Consider the following 14148-nt stretch of genomic DNA (forward strand, 5'->3'; position numbering starts at 1 on the left):
AGCGGGTTTTTTTTTCATTGAAAGTTGGAGGCAGCGGCCCACCCAACCTCCTTATTGGCTTTGGCATTTTGGTTCCTGCACGGGTGCATGCTCTGATGTTCTAGCTGAAAAACAAAAGTTACCCGAAGCAGATTGGTCAAATAGTCTACGAGTTATATCATTTTTTGTCACACAAGTGTACAATTTTAAAATTCGCGCCAGCTTCCATACGTAACTTTGGAGCCGGGGGGGGGGGGGGGGGGGGTCGTGGGTGGGTGGATCTTCCACATGACATTTCAAAGTTTTATCTCAACATCTGTCAGCGTTTACAATCTCACATACAAGTATGAAGGTCCTAAAAGCACATGAACCTTTTAATCAGCATGATGGTCCACCAGTGGACCATCGGCGGACTACGCCTATATTTTCGATGATCCACTGGGGGACTATTGGTTAAGATGTGACCATGTACGCAGTATCTAGCACTTAGAAAGCATTGCAATAAGACAGATCATTCAAGGTCGTTACAAGTACACTGTTTGCAATAGAAATATAAGAACGAATGTCTCTCATTCATGGTCTTATAGTTCATCGTTGATCACTTGTACACGATACTCAACAATCATTGCATTGTATCTGACTTTTTCTGCATCGACATTAATTCCATTTTGTTTCCTTGTATTGTTGCCAGGGAATTGAAATTATTATTCGGACGAATATGAAACAAGATATGCCACGAGAGGTATGTTAATCTTCTGACAGATCAACTTTTTTTGTTACAGAAGCGTAGGGGAAAGTGGGGGAATTGCGACCACCTAAGGGAGATTTTAAAAATCTCAAAAACTGTACGCAGTGAAACAAAAAGAAAATGTAGGCCTGAAAAAGCAATGTTTGTAGTACATCTCTGCGTATCACTTTGCTCCCTGTCGTTAATAGTTATCTATCTCTGTAAACGTCAAAAAGTAACAATGTGCGTGTGAGCGCAATTGCCCTATTGGTAGGGTAATGGCACTCAGTAATCATCCTAACAGTAAATCAATACCATTTTTGTACTCTACAGAAACTATATCTTCAAGTACTTATATTTATTAATATGCAGATACAAATTAAATTGAGCACAATTTTGCACAAAAATGCACACATGGGACGCTTATTATGAGAAACGTGTTTGCACCCTTCATGTTCCCATCACAAGCAGCGTGAGCGTCATTACCCGATAGGCACCATATTATGTTATTTGTTTCTCGTCTCATGAAGAACCTCAAATGTTTACTTTATAATAATTAAGAAATAAACAGGAGATACTATTATTATATCTGTAAAAATTTCAAGACTCTAGCTTAAACGTTCCGTCTACTTACCTTGCACTTTTTTCCTTCCCAATTTTGTAACAAAATATGACGAATTCGTTTTTCGCACCCTGCTTCATAAAAGTCAACTCCACATGTGCCGCCTTTTGTTTGGTGCCTCGTAGTACTGCGTTCTAGATGTCAGCACAGGTTACTCTTCAATAACATCCTCCGTAACGACAACAGAGGGGTGAGCGCCATTGCCCGCTGAGCGCCATTCTCCCACCTTCCCCTACAGCTGGGTGCATCCAGATAGATAATTACAGTGTCACGCTAATTGTGTATTATCAATCAACTAGAATGAGTGAACGTAATTCAGGTAATGCATAATACTTTTCTTTTCATAAACTTTTGTCCTCTCGTTTAATAACAAGGAATTTAAAGCCTGAAAGTTTCCAAGAGGAATAAGAATGAAGAGTATCTGAACATGAAAAATTTAGAACTAAAAGAAGCTGAAGAAACAGGTTAGTGGTCTGCATTCGTATCCGTGGAGCACGTGGTACGGGTTGGAGAGGAGAGAAAGACTATGCAACAGAGGTGTTTCAGTCGCCAGAGCCGCCTCAACCTGCATTCGACCAGATCTATTGCTGTGGGGATGTTTATATTTGACTGTTCTTCTTAAACTGTCATATACTAATCACTTCCCGGATAGAAAGTGATGTCTCTTTTTCTGTTTACATATTTCCAAACATTCCCAACCGCCTGGGAGATCTTGATTCCTTCACTGTTTAGGGGTTTCGCATCTCTTAGGTCATTCACAATGCACCGAATGCGTGAGTATGCATACGGAGAGGTATGTAATTCTCCAATGGATTATTATAGAAGCATCTCTTGTATTCTTTGAACAACGCTCTTCTCTCTCAGCAAGAAGAAAAAGAAACACGTAGACCCCAAATGAGAGCCTCCTCAACAGCGTAGTGGTTAAGGCTGTCGCCTTGTAGTCAAAAGGTTTCCGGGTTGGATCCCGGTGAAGGCTCCAAATTTCAAATAGAGAGAAACTAGCTCCAATGCTTATCATCCGAATGATAAATCCAAATGTCATAACCACAGTCACTCAGTATAGTCCACATCACTGGCTGGACACAGAGGACGTGTACCTTTCTTCGAATTTCACTCCGCTTTCTTCCTATTTCAAGGCTAATCGCAACAATGTTGAATGGCGTTAGATGAACGGACACGCATGGAAGATCCACCTCGCCAGTTCCAGGACTCTAACCTGGATCGTTCGGTGCCAATGAAACAGGATGACCAGAAAGACAACCGTGCAGTTTCCCTCTATCAAAAAAACAAAAATGATTTCTTTACTTCTAAAATATTAGTAACTCCATTCCATATTGCAGTAACTTGGAATGTTTTTTGAAGCCATCAGCACATGAACTCACCACGCCGAGTAAGTATGGATTGGCATCACACTAATAACCATCTCTCACTGTTGAATCATAAATACTCTTGGAATAAGACTTAATAGACTGTCATTAATAGTATAGTCTCAAGTTAAAAGTATTTTATATTTCACTGAAATTAAGTAGTAATGTAAAATATAATTGGTGTGCCATCTATTGACTGAAATTTAAATTCATAATATATATTTGTCACAGAAGTATTCGAAAGATAAATTTATTTCGGTTATGCAAAGAGGGAGCTTCTACATCGAAATGTCACATCATTTGAAAGGAAACATCGGCAGAAGCACTTGTGTCAAAAAATGCAGTTTTACAACAATTGTATATATCCTTTTAATAGCAACTGTTACATGATATACATGCGTATTGGATGCTCACTGATTAGAATTTTTACATATGCCAAATATAAAATTAGATAAATATTTTATTTAATATAATATTGATTCAGTGTGACAAATGGAAGCAACAGATTATCGAAATGGGTATCTTTTGTGCTTCTTCCTGAACATCCTATAAATGTAACTTTTAAAAAAGCTATTCGGGTCTACGCATGTTGAAATCCCATGATTACATTACAATTGTTCCTTAGGACATAATTGATAAGCATATTTTTTTCTATTTTGGAAAGCTTAACCCAAATTACTTTCGTTTTTGTTTTTGTGTCGCATATCAAAATATAAGACTTAGTCGAGGGCCTGGAACACACTACTGCGTCTATGATGATATATGACACGTCCTTTCCCATTACACTAATATTTATTGTTATTAATTACCTTTTCTCTTGTACAAATGTGTATTGTTCTTTAATCTTAATTTCTGTAATTTACCTATCACTGATAATGTCAGGATAGTGACTAACCTGTATGTACTTATCTTGTTAAGAGCTATTGCCATGGCAATTACGATTGTGTTTTGTCTGGACTTGGAAGTTCGGGCTCGGTTTTTTTAATAGAATGATGAAGTTGAAATATAAGAAGTTTAATTTCTTTGAGTGACATGGATTATATGTTAGGCATAGAAGAATTTAGTTTGCAAAGAAGTAAAATAGACTTCCTTTTTCTTAGTGCAAACTTAACTTTGATTTTTATTTGACGAACTAACAGAAAGATATTACCCCATACCCTGAGAGGCATCACGCGAATATTTTCGAGTCTTTCATGTTAACTGATTATTTGCTATTTTAGTTAAATCATGTTCTTTTGACAAAAGAACGTGCCAAGATTTTGGCGCAACAACGCGGGCCGGAAATATGTTGTTTTGTTAGTGTTTATTTTTTGTGTGTTCGTGAAGTGTAATTGATTTGTGATTGTGATGGAAATTCTGTACTAGAAGAATATGGATAAGAAGATGTTGAGAAGTGCAAGTAAATCTTCGGTTGAGGAAAATGAATCTCCAGTGCAGTCAGTTCCAGTTACAGCAGATATGCTTTCTTCAATACGGATTATGTTGGAGGAAAGTACAAGGGCTATGGAAACAAAGAAGCAAGAAAACTCCAGTGCTCTGGAATCTAAAATTCAGGAAAACATTAGAGAAAGGTCTAACAATCTGGAAGCAAAGATCCAAGAAAACTCCAGTGCGCTGGAAGAAAAGATGCAAGAAAATTCTAGAAGTCTGGAAGCTAAGTTTCAGAAGAATGTAGCCATATTGGAACGCAGATTGAACTTAAAGTTAGAGGAAAGTGGTAGAAATCTGGTGGAATCAGAAAGCCGCTCAGAAGAAAAGTTTTCACAGGGTTATTCGAAACTCTCAGAATCTCCTTTGGAGATGGGACAGAGGCTGGACAATTTGACTGTAAAAATGGAAGAAAATCAACAGAAGATAAAAGATAACATTCAAACAGAGATCGTTAACTTACGTCAGACATGTGAAACAAACTCTCAAGAAGTGGAATCAAATGTGCAACAAGAAATTGCCCTGTTGAGAGAAGAGGTTGAACAATCTCAGGGTAAGTTCCGTAAGGAAATTACTGAGGAACAGAGCAGTTTCAGGAATGAAGTATATGGAAAGGTGAATCATCAGGTAACTGTTATTACAGATAACTTAGAAGATACCATTAACCAGAAAGTGGCAGAGAAACTTGCTGAGAATATAAATGAAACCGAGGGATACAGAAAAGCTGACGAAGAATGGAGGAAAACAGTTGAAACTAAACAAAATTTTTCTCAGATATTGGTCATATCTGTAGTGAAATTGTTCATATTTCTGATCAGCTGAATAGGTTGCAGATCCAGACGAACTCTGATCATCCTAAAATCCACCGTGTTGATGAAGGTTCTGGAAGATCGACATTTTATCCCATCTGTTCAGATGAAGCTTCAAACCTGCAAAGAAAAACCCAACGGAAAAAGAGGTTCAAGAAGATGAACGAATCCAGTTCTTCAGTTCTTCGCAGCAGAAGAAACAGAAGAGATCCTTCTTCACGCATTGTACACACTGGTGTAACTCCTAGGATGGCAGACATCAATTCTATGAGAAAGTTCTACGGCAATATTATTGCTACTTCAGCTGAAATATATTTAAAGGAATTGAGTACAAACCTTGAAATACTACAGATTCCATAACATTATAGGCTTGAAATTATTCCACGTTTGTTAACTGGAAAGGCCTATCATTGGTTTGATTCGCATAAGAACGATTTCCGCACTTACTATGATTTCTGCAGAGAGTTCAAGAAGCGTTTTGCTTCAACAGAAGCGAAAAAGAGAGAATTGACGTCTGTGAGGAATAGGCAGTACAATAAGCAAAATGATAACAATGTGGAGGAATATGTTTGGTCCCTGTACTCTGCCTATATGAATCTGAGTAATCATTACACCGAGCAGGAAGTAGTTAATCTAATCATCGGACAGCTACCTTGTACAGTAAAACAATTGTCCTTGGCTCATGCTCCGAACACTGTGGATCTCTTAGCGGATTTTGTCAAGAGATATGAGAAAGGAGAGGAGCAAGATGCTTGGCGGTCTTCATGGAGACGACATATTGGAGTTGAACAAAACAGAAGGGATGGCCAAAGAATTTCTAGAGTTCGCCTAGTTCAGCAGCAAAACAGCAGCAACCAAATTGGCAGTTCAGACTCAAGAAATTGATATCAATACCATCAGCAGCGTCGGTTTAGGTCACGACGAGAATATCCAGCATCCAGAGATAATCCTTACGATAGACCATATCACAGCAGCGGGTTTTCTTCACCAAGTCAACGCTTATCTCTACCGAGAGATAGCAATAATGCTCCCAGGACTCAAATGACGAGCAGTGGTATGCAGACAGACATTGTTGAACCATATCCCAGCGCTAAGCAACAGCGTAGTGTGGCAGTAACGAGGATCTTCTGTTGAGACACCGGATCTAATGTGGACCAGATGCGGGATTTCACCCCTCAACTGACATAGAAACGTTCTTTACGTTAGGCAGTCTCTGGTGGAACTGGTAGCAAGAAGAGAGATTTTACAGTCTGGTGACAAAGATATTATGATGATATTCGTAACAAATCAGAATTTATGTGTCAATTCAGTGAGCTAAGACTAGAATTCAGAACTTGAATTTGTAGGCAAGCGTAACTCAGTGCTCGAAACTACTGAAAGCACCACTAAAATGGAAATCTTAATTGTTAAAGATTTACCATAAGATCTGCTGTTAGGTTATTTGTGTCTATGAAAGTATAAAACTGAGATCAGTCTTAAACTATGAAAACTATATTTAATGGTGGATGGAGTGTCGATTTCAAAGGAGCTAGAAGAGAATAATATCGTACACAAGTAAATGGGGGTGGGGGGGCGGAAATTTAAAGCTAGCCATTACAAATGAATTCCTTCACCAGCAGATATGAAAAATAAAATTGATTCTAGTAAATTACTGAAAATAGAACGAAGAACCGATTTAAGTTTAAATCTTCATGATCCATACGAAGGTGTCTTTGGACAGGCCTGGCACTGGAAACGTTTTCTGTGAGTTTGTGGTTACGACATGTGGAAGAACGAGAGCATATTTCAATAGGCTGCTGAATGTTTCTTTGATCTGGTCTTCTTATTTGTATGAAGTGTCATCGTTTATTTATGATGTATCAGAAGTACCATGCTTTATAAAAAGTTGAATATTTCTTCAAGCGTCCAGTTTTATCTCAGAACTTGTGAATTAAATAAATGAAGAATTGTAAACTGTTTTCCAGAGTTTAAACCAAAATCTCCTAGACTGTTGAAAGTTTTCCAGTTCGTCGTCGATTTTGATTTTTCTTCGGAGGGGGTAATTCACACGTCCTTTCCCATTGCACTAATATTTATTGTTATTAATTACCTTTTATCTTGTACAAATGTTTATTGTTCTTTAATCTTAATATCTGTAATTTACCTATCACTGATAAAGTCAGGATAGTGACTAACCTGTATGTACTTATCTTGTTAAGAGCTGTTGCCATGGCAATTACGATTGTGTTTTGTCTGGACTTGGAAGTTCGGGTTCGGTTTCTTTAATAGAGTGATCGAGTTATAAGAAGTTTAATTTCTTTGAGTGACATGGATTATATGTTAGGCATATAAGTATTTAGTTTGCAAAGAAATAAAATAGACTTTTTGATTTTTATTTGACGAACTAACAGAGAGATATTACCCCATGCCCTGAGAGGTATCACGCGAATATTTTCGAGTCTTTCATGTGAACTGATTATTTGCTATTTTAGTTAAATCATGTTCTTTCGACCTAAGAACGTGTCAAATACAACTATCTAGAGGAGATCTGAAGCAACAATACAGTCGCCATGACCTCGTAAACCTGCAATCATAACACGAAGGACGTGTCGCGTTAAGATGCTGCTTTCAAGACTTATTAATGGAAGTAGTTATGTACCCCCGTTGAGTCCGATAAATCAATTGATTGGAAAAGATCGATCAAAGATCAATTGATGACGCAGCAGTTTTTTTTTGTGACGTCACAAAATGGGCGGGGCTTATTTTGTAAGGATGATTTTGATTGGTTGTGACGTCATAAATGGGCGGGGCTTAATTTTGTGAGGAGCGTTTTGATTGGTTGAAGGAGGGTATTCGGGTTTTTCCCGTGACGGTTGGTCGGTAGTTTCCGTGTCTGAAAACAGATGGCGTTGATGAGTCAGAAAGTGTGGGTTGGGAGGAGGAAAAGTAGGCGACGCGGTGACGGTTGGTTTTCTCGTAATTGGAGTACGTGTTTCCGGTGTCTGAAAACAGATGGCGTTGATGAGTCAGAAATTCTAGGAATTTGAGTACGTGTTTCTTTTGTTTGAAGAGAGATGGCGTTATTGAGTCATGCCGGGGAAGAGGTGTTTTTCTCGGGCGACCGTTGATGAGTTTGAAATTCCAGGAATTGGGTGTGGTCTGAAACATGCCGGAACATGTTTTAGATTGATGAGTCATTCTGGGGAGGAGATGTATTTCTCGGACGGCTGTTGATGAATGATGAGTCAGAAATTTAGGGAATTTGGGTGTTTCCGTTGTTTGAAGAGAGATGGCGTTCATGAGTCATTGTTGGGAGGAGGTGTTTTTCTCGGGCGACCGTTGATGAGTTTGAAATTCCAGGAATTGGGTGTGGTCTGAAACATGCCCTTACATGTTTTACATTGATGAGTCATTCTGGGGAGGAGATGTTTTTCTCGGGCGGCCGTTGATAAATTTGAGTGATGGAGAAACGGCAAAAAGAGAAAAAGGAGAGAGAGCGTCTAGATGTAAAGAAAATAAATAGAGTAAAAAGAGTAGGTTTCACGGAGGGGGTGAATGTGCATAGTGTACCAGGGCAGGAAGAAGATAGGAGAGGCACGTGGGCGTTGGATGCTCTGCGCAAAACAATGCGTGCCGAATATAATTCGAAAATACGTCACGGAGACAGTACTATATAAAAAAGAAAAATTGTGTACGTACCACAGAACTGTTGATCGAAGTCTACCGACCGGAGATCATAACCGAGACTGGCACATCTGTTGCGAGAGTGAAGAAAATTGAAAAGGTAAGAGACAAATATTTAGTTTTAATGTTCTACGTAGAACAATGCAAATCGCTGGTCAAAGACTATCATCACCTTCACACAGTGAGAATCGTAAACATAAATACATCTTTCTTTTGAAGCAGACAGCTTGAAAGGTGAGAAAATAAAAACGGTACCTGTGTCATCAACAGTTTAATGCAGAAGAGGATGACGTTTAACAGTGATCCATGGTGGGGGGGTCGGCTCCCGTTCCTCTTCTGCTGGGGGTGGGAGAGGGGGCGTATAGCGTCCCTCCTCCTCTTATTCAACCACATCTTTGACGTCGTCCTCTTCTTCCTGCTCTGACAAAACAGGAGAAACAGTAGAAATTCACGCCATTATCAGACAGTATTGTACCGCACACATCCATCCTAGCATGACGCTATTATCATGTATCCCTTCTATTTATACCTTCTTTTTTCTACGTCACGATTTCCGAGCCTAAAACATGTTCGAACATGTTCCTTTCAGACAGAAAACAGCCACGATCAATTCCTGGAATTTCCCAGAATGACTCATCAACGCCATCTCTCCTCAAACACCGGATACACGTACCCAATTCCGAGAATTTCAGACTCATCAACGCCATCTGTTTTCAAACACCGGAAACACGTACTCCAATTTATATATGACGTCACACACTAAAATAACATAACAAAAACAAAATGGCGTCACAGAAATTAAAACAATTCATAATAATAATAGTATAATAATTTTTAAATTAATAATAATTTAATAATATAATCTGGTCACGTGACTTCCATTTTGTGACGTCACAGTCACAAAACAAAATGGCGTCACAGAAATTAAAACAATTCACAATAATAATAATAATAATATTTAAATTAATAATAAATTAATAATATAATTAGGTCACGTGACTTCCATTTTGTGACGTCACAGTCACGTGACAAATAAAACTGCTGCGTCATCAATTGATCTTTGATCGATCTTTTCCAATCAATTGATTTATCGGACTCAACGGGGGTACATAACTACTATGGAACTGACTTAATTTGCTTCACATGCAAATGAATTTTCGTTGCCTAAATAAATGAGGTTTAGTGAAGAAAACAACGTAGGTGGCAACTAACTCGTTTCTTCTGTTTCTGCCAGGTGCGCCGTCTTTTGAGCATGCGCAGTAGCTGGGACTGGAAGCCAAACAATCGAAGTTCTCCAGGAAACTAGAGGACATCGAGATGACCTGGAGGAGAAGGTCGTCGTCTGGATTTCGTGTACGACATTCTTTCGGCAATTATATTTCTGATATGAAAACTTTAGTGTTTTTCTTTCGAAGTGTTGTCAACAAAATGGTGGTGGAACGGGGAGATGTTTTTTGTCCATGTGCTTTGTCCATGTGCGTTGAGTATTTAGTTCATATTTCAAGCAAAAGGTAAGGATGTCGAATCTATCCTTCCTAATAGAAATATGTATAATACTTAGTTGGAAAGGGTATGAATCAAGGATTCCAGAAATGTAGGATTTATGGTGAGCAAATAATTTGAAGTTGAGGAAAAAGTAGCATTAGGTTTGAGGAACCTTCATTATAAAAGAAACACAATGGGCCTCATTTACGTGAAGATGTAAGTCTAAATGCCTAATTTGTTATGTTTTTGGGATTAATTAACGTTTACAGTGTATTTATGCTAAGAGAATCAAACCTCGAGTGACGTTACAACGCACGAATTCGAAGCACGAATTAAGTACTACGAGGGAACATATACACAAGACATCAAAAGCCCTGGATGCCCTGGAAATCGCCGGAGTGAAGCAAACGTTGCTGTTGTGCGTGATTCTGTTGCTGTGAGTCCTGCAAAATCGAATCGCCGTAGTGCTCAAGAACTGTATATGGCGCCAACAACAATGCAAAGAATCTTGACGAAAGATCTGCACTTGTACGCGTACAAAGTGCAGTTAACGCAGGAACTGAAACCTGCGGATCAAGGAAAACGACGGCAATTTGTTGACTGGATCCTTGAAAGGGAACGAGAGATCGAGGGTTTTGCAAAGCGCATTGTTTTCAGCGATGAAGCTCATTTTCATTTAAACGGGTTCGTAAACAAGCAGAATTTCCGAATATGGGGATCTGAGAACCCAAGAGTGATTCAGGAAAAGGAAATGCATCCTCAGAGAGTTACGGTTTGGTGTGGGATTTGGAATGGGGGTTTCATCGGTCCTTACTTTTTTGAAAACGAAGAAGGAAATGCTCTGACAGTGAATGGAATTCGTTACCGTGCAATACTAACTGATTTTCTTTGGCCTCGTTTGGATCAAATGAACATCGAAAATGTATGCTTCCAACAAGACTGTGCAACTTGCCACACTTCAGAAGAAACAATCAATCTGCTGCGTGAGAAGTTCCCGGACAGAGTAATCTCCTTTCGAGGAGACCAAACCTTCCCACGTCGATCTTGTGACTTGACACTATGTGACTTTTTCTTGCGGGGGTACACCAAGTCACAAGTTTACCAGAACAAACCCCGAAATTCGTTGGAACTTAAGCAAGAAATTTGACGTGTCCTCAACACACTTGATGGCGAAATGTGTGATCGGGTCATGGTGACTTTCATAGACCGAGTGATTGCGTGTAGGGCTAGTAGGGCAAAGGGGGGGGGGGGTCATACGCCCGATATTGTTTTCCATGTTTAAACCTTAATATCTCCTGAAGAGAATGGTATGTGTTTTGTGCTTTTTTTCAAAAATAAATTTAATTTATAGCAACTTCAAATCCGGCGTTCGTTATGGATCACCCTTATATTAGTGACATATTTTAAAGTTGTGACGTCACATAAAAATAGGGATCATATCAAAATAAAGGATAATCACAAACACTTACATGGACAAGACACACCACAGGGCACACAGAGAATTACACTGGCTGAAGGTCGAGACGCCAGAGCCTAGCTGGTGTACAAGAATACAGCCCATGATGTACCACGTGGAAGAGCTGTTAGTGTGACTTCCAAAGGGTCAGCTCTTGCACCTCAATAATAGTTAAAAATAACTATTATACATACATTCTCAGAAGGGGGAAACATTATACGCATTAGATTGGCGTATTAGGATAATACTGAAATAACAATTCTGCACTGTTCCTCCCAATATGCACATTCATTGTGACTATTTTATTTTAAAAAAATACTACTTTTTACCACATGGTTATGGGATATTCCACTATCACGGATGGGACGCAAGGACTACATTTTTGATATTAAAGTAACTATTCTACTTAAGCAACATTTTATTTGCAGTTTCTGTGCAATGAATTATGTAAACAGACACTTGATTAAACATAACTACTCTTGACAATTTTGTGTCACGGGAGGAACAGATAAAACACTGCCTCTTTACTTAATAAGAATCTTTATTTTAATTTTTGTGAATTTTTAAACTCGCAGAAGATAATTGACCAGTTGAAAATTTTAGTTGAGTTTAAAGGGAAAATGTAACAGTTAAAGAAAAGTATGAAATAACATAGGGATGATGTACAATTTACGAGAGAGAGAAATGCGATATTTAAGCACACGAGAGAAACAGGATATGACATAGAGTGGGATGAAGATAAGCAGATATGAAGGGAGAAGAGAGGCCAAGGAAATAGAGAAAGAAGGGGAAGAGGACACAATGAACTGGAATGGGGGAGTGAAGATAAACAAACAATGGAAGAAGGTGTTAGAAAGAGTGGAAAGAACAAGAGCGAAGGAGAAGAAAAGAAGGAAGAGGAATGAAGAAAGAAAGGATAAGGAAAAAGAGCGTGAGATAAGGAGTCCGACAACTTTCCAGATGAAAGGAAATGTTTATCTAAATCGCCTGTCAGGTGAAACAACAGTTGACAGGAGAGGGCAACCTGCTGGAAGATCTGGAAAGGAATGTTCCAGATAAACAACTTTCTAATAATCTGGTGCCTGGATGGGAGTGATTTTTGTGTGTATATATATATATACATCTTCCTATTTTATACCTTATTTCATTTGTATTTGGTACAGAGTCTGAAGAAGACCTTGCTAGAAGGTTGAAACTTAATGTTTAGTTTATGTTTTAAAATAAAATAAATACTGCCTTGGTCAGCATATTGAGTTTTTAGAAAGTAATTGTTTTTCATATCACGGGTGGGACAGAATACAAAAGAAAAGTAAAGCGAAAAGTTGAAAACAACAAACATTATGTAAAATACCATCTACCTTCCAACTTAATTATGTATAAACACTCGAAATTTTATCCAAATGGCAATTTAGCTCGTTGACTTACAAGATAGAATGAAGTTACAGCATTTAATTTAATTTAAAAATTAGCATTCAAGAGCAGTTTGACATGCAATGGGCCTTATCGAAACATTAAACTCACATGTTCACTGGTGAATGCCCTTTCATTCATTTCATCCTCTCCATACATGGAGAGAATGCGACTGATTTAATGGTAACCTACAATGAAATACGATATGCCTCGATTAACAAATTGACTCCTGGTCAGCTTGCCTCCGAGGGTTCTAGATCACAGATCTCCGAAGTCCACGATAGATGGAGCTAGTTTCTACATTTAAAAAAACATGTCGACCTGCCAAGTTGGATTTGAATTTTTTAGTGATGATTTCTTGCTTCCTAAAATGTTTCACAGGTAATGAAATTATTTATTTCAATGGGCAGATGGATTAAATAACTGAAACTGGTACCAGTTGTATAAGCCGGAGACACATTAAACTCGTTTAATTTCAAATGAAAATCATTTCTACTTACCTCGTATGCATACCGGAACATTTTTCAAGCTGGGGATAACTTTTTTTCCATTAAAAAAGCGTTATTTTTAACATTATAATCATTTATTGGTCGTTGCTAATTCGGCGGGCAAATCTTGACTCACGTTGTCTATCGTCAGCTGATGTGCAGTGTTTCCAAACTTATGAACCGATAAATGCCGCACAAACTATTCACAAAAGGTTTTTAAGCGAAAATTGAGGCTAGACTCTACTTTACGTCCTTATCTGCATGGTGCTTCTTTGCGTTCGCGGTGCGCGGTTGTGGTGCGGCACCCGGCATCTCTTTGGGTAAGTACCTTTTTTTTTTACACTTTCTGTTCACGATAGCCCCACTATCCATTCACGGGGTCGAGGTATGCCTACGAGGTTAGGTTAGGTCTGTTAGGTTAGGTTCCATTAGCACTCATTTCACCCCTAAATATGTACTTCATCATCTAAAAAATTCCTCAGTACGTTCAATTACGCATATCCGGACAACATCGGTTTTTCTCGATTTACTCCTTGAGGAAATTTTTCCTCGCTTTGGGATTTACGTTGTTGAATTCCTTATAAAATAAGCTTTCCAACGATATATGACACGTATTCCTTAGGAAAAGGACGTAAACTAGTCTTACCTTAAATTGGAAAAAAAAACCGCTCACGCGTCATCTTGTAAAACTACCACGTGGTTGCTACACTGACA

Source organism: Lepisma saccharinum, chromosome 28 (genome assembly GCF_977018435.1).
Source record: "Lepisma saccharinum chromosome 28, izLepSacc3.1, whole genome shotgun sequence".
NCBI classification, from domain to species: domain Eukaryota; kingdom Metazoa; phylum Arthropoda; class Insecta; order Zygentoma; family Lepismatidae; genus Lepisma; species Lepisma saccharinum.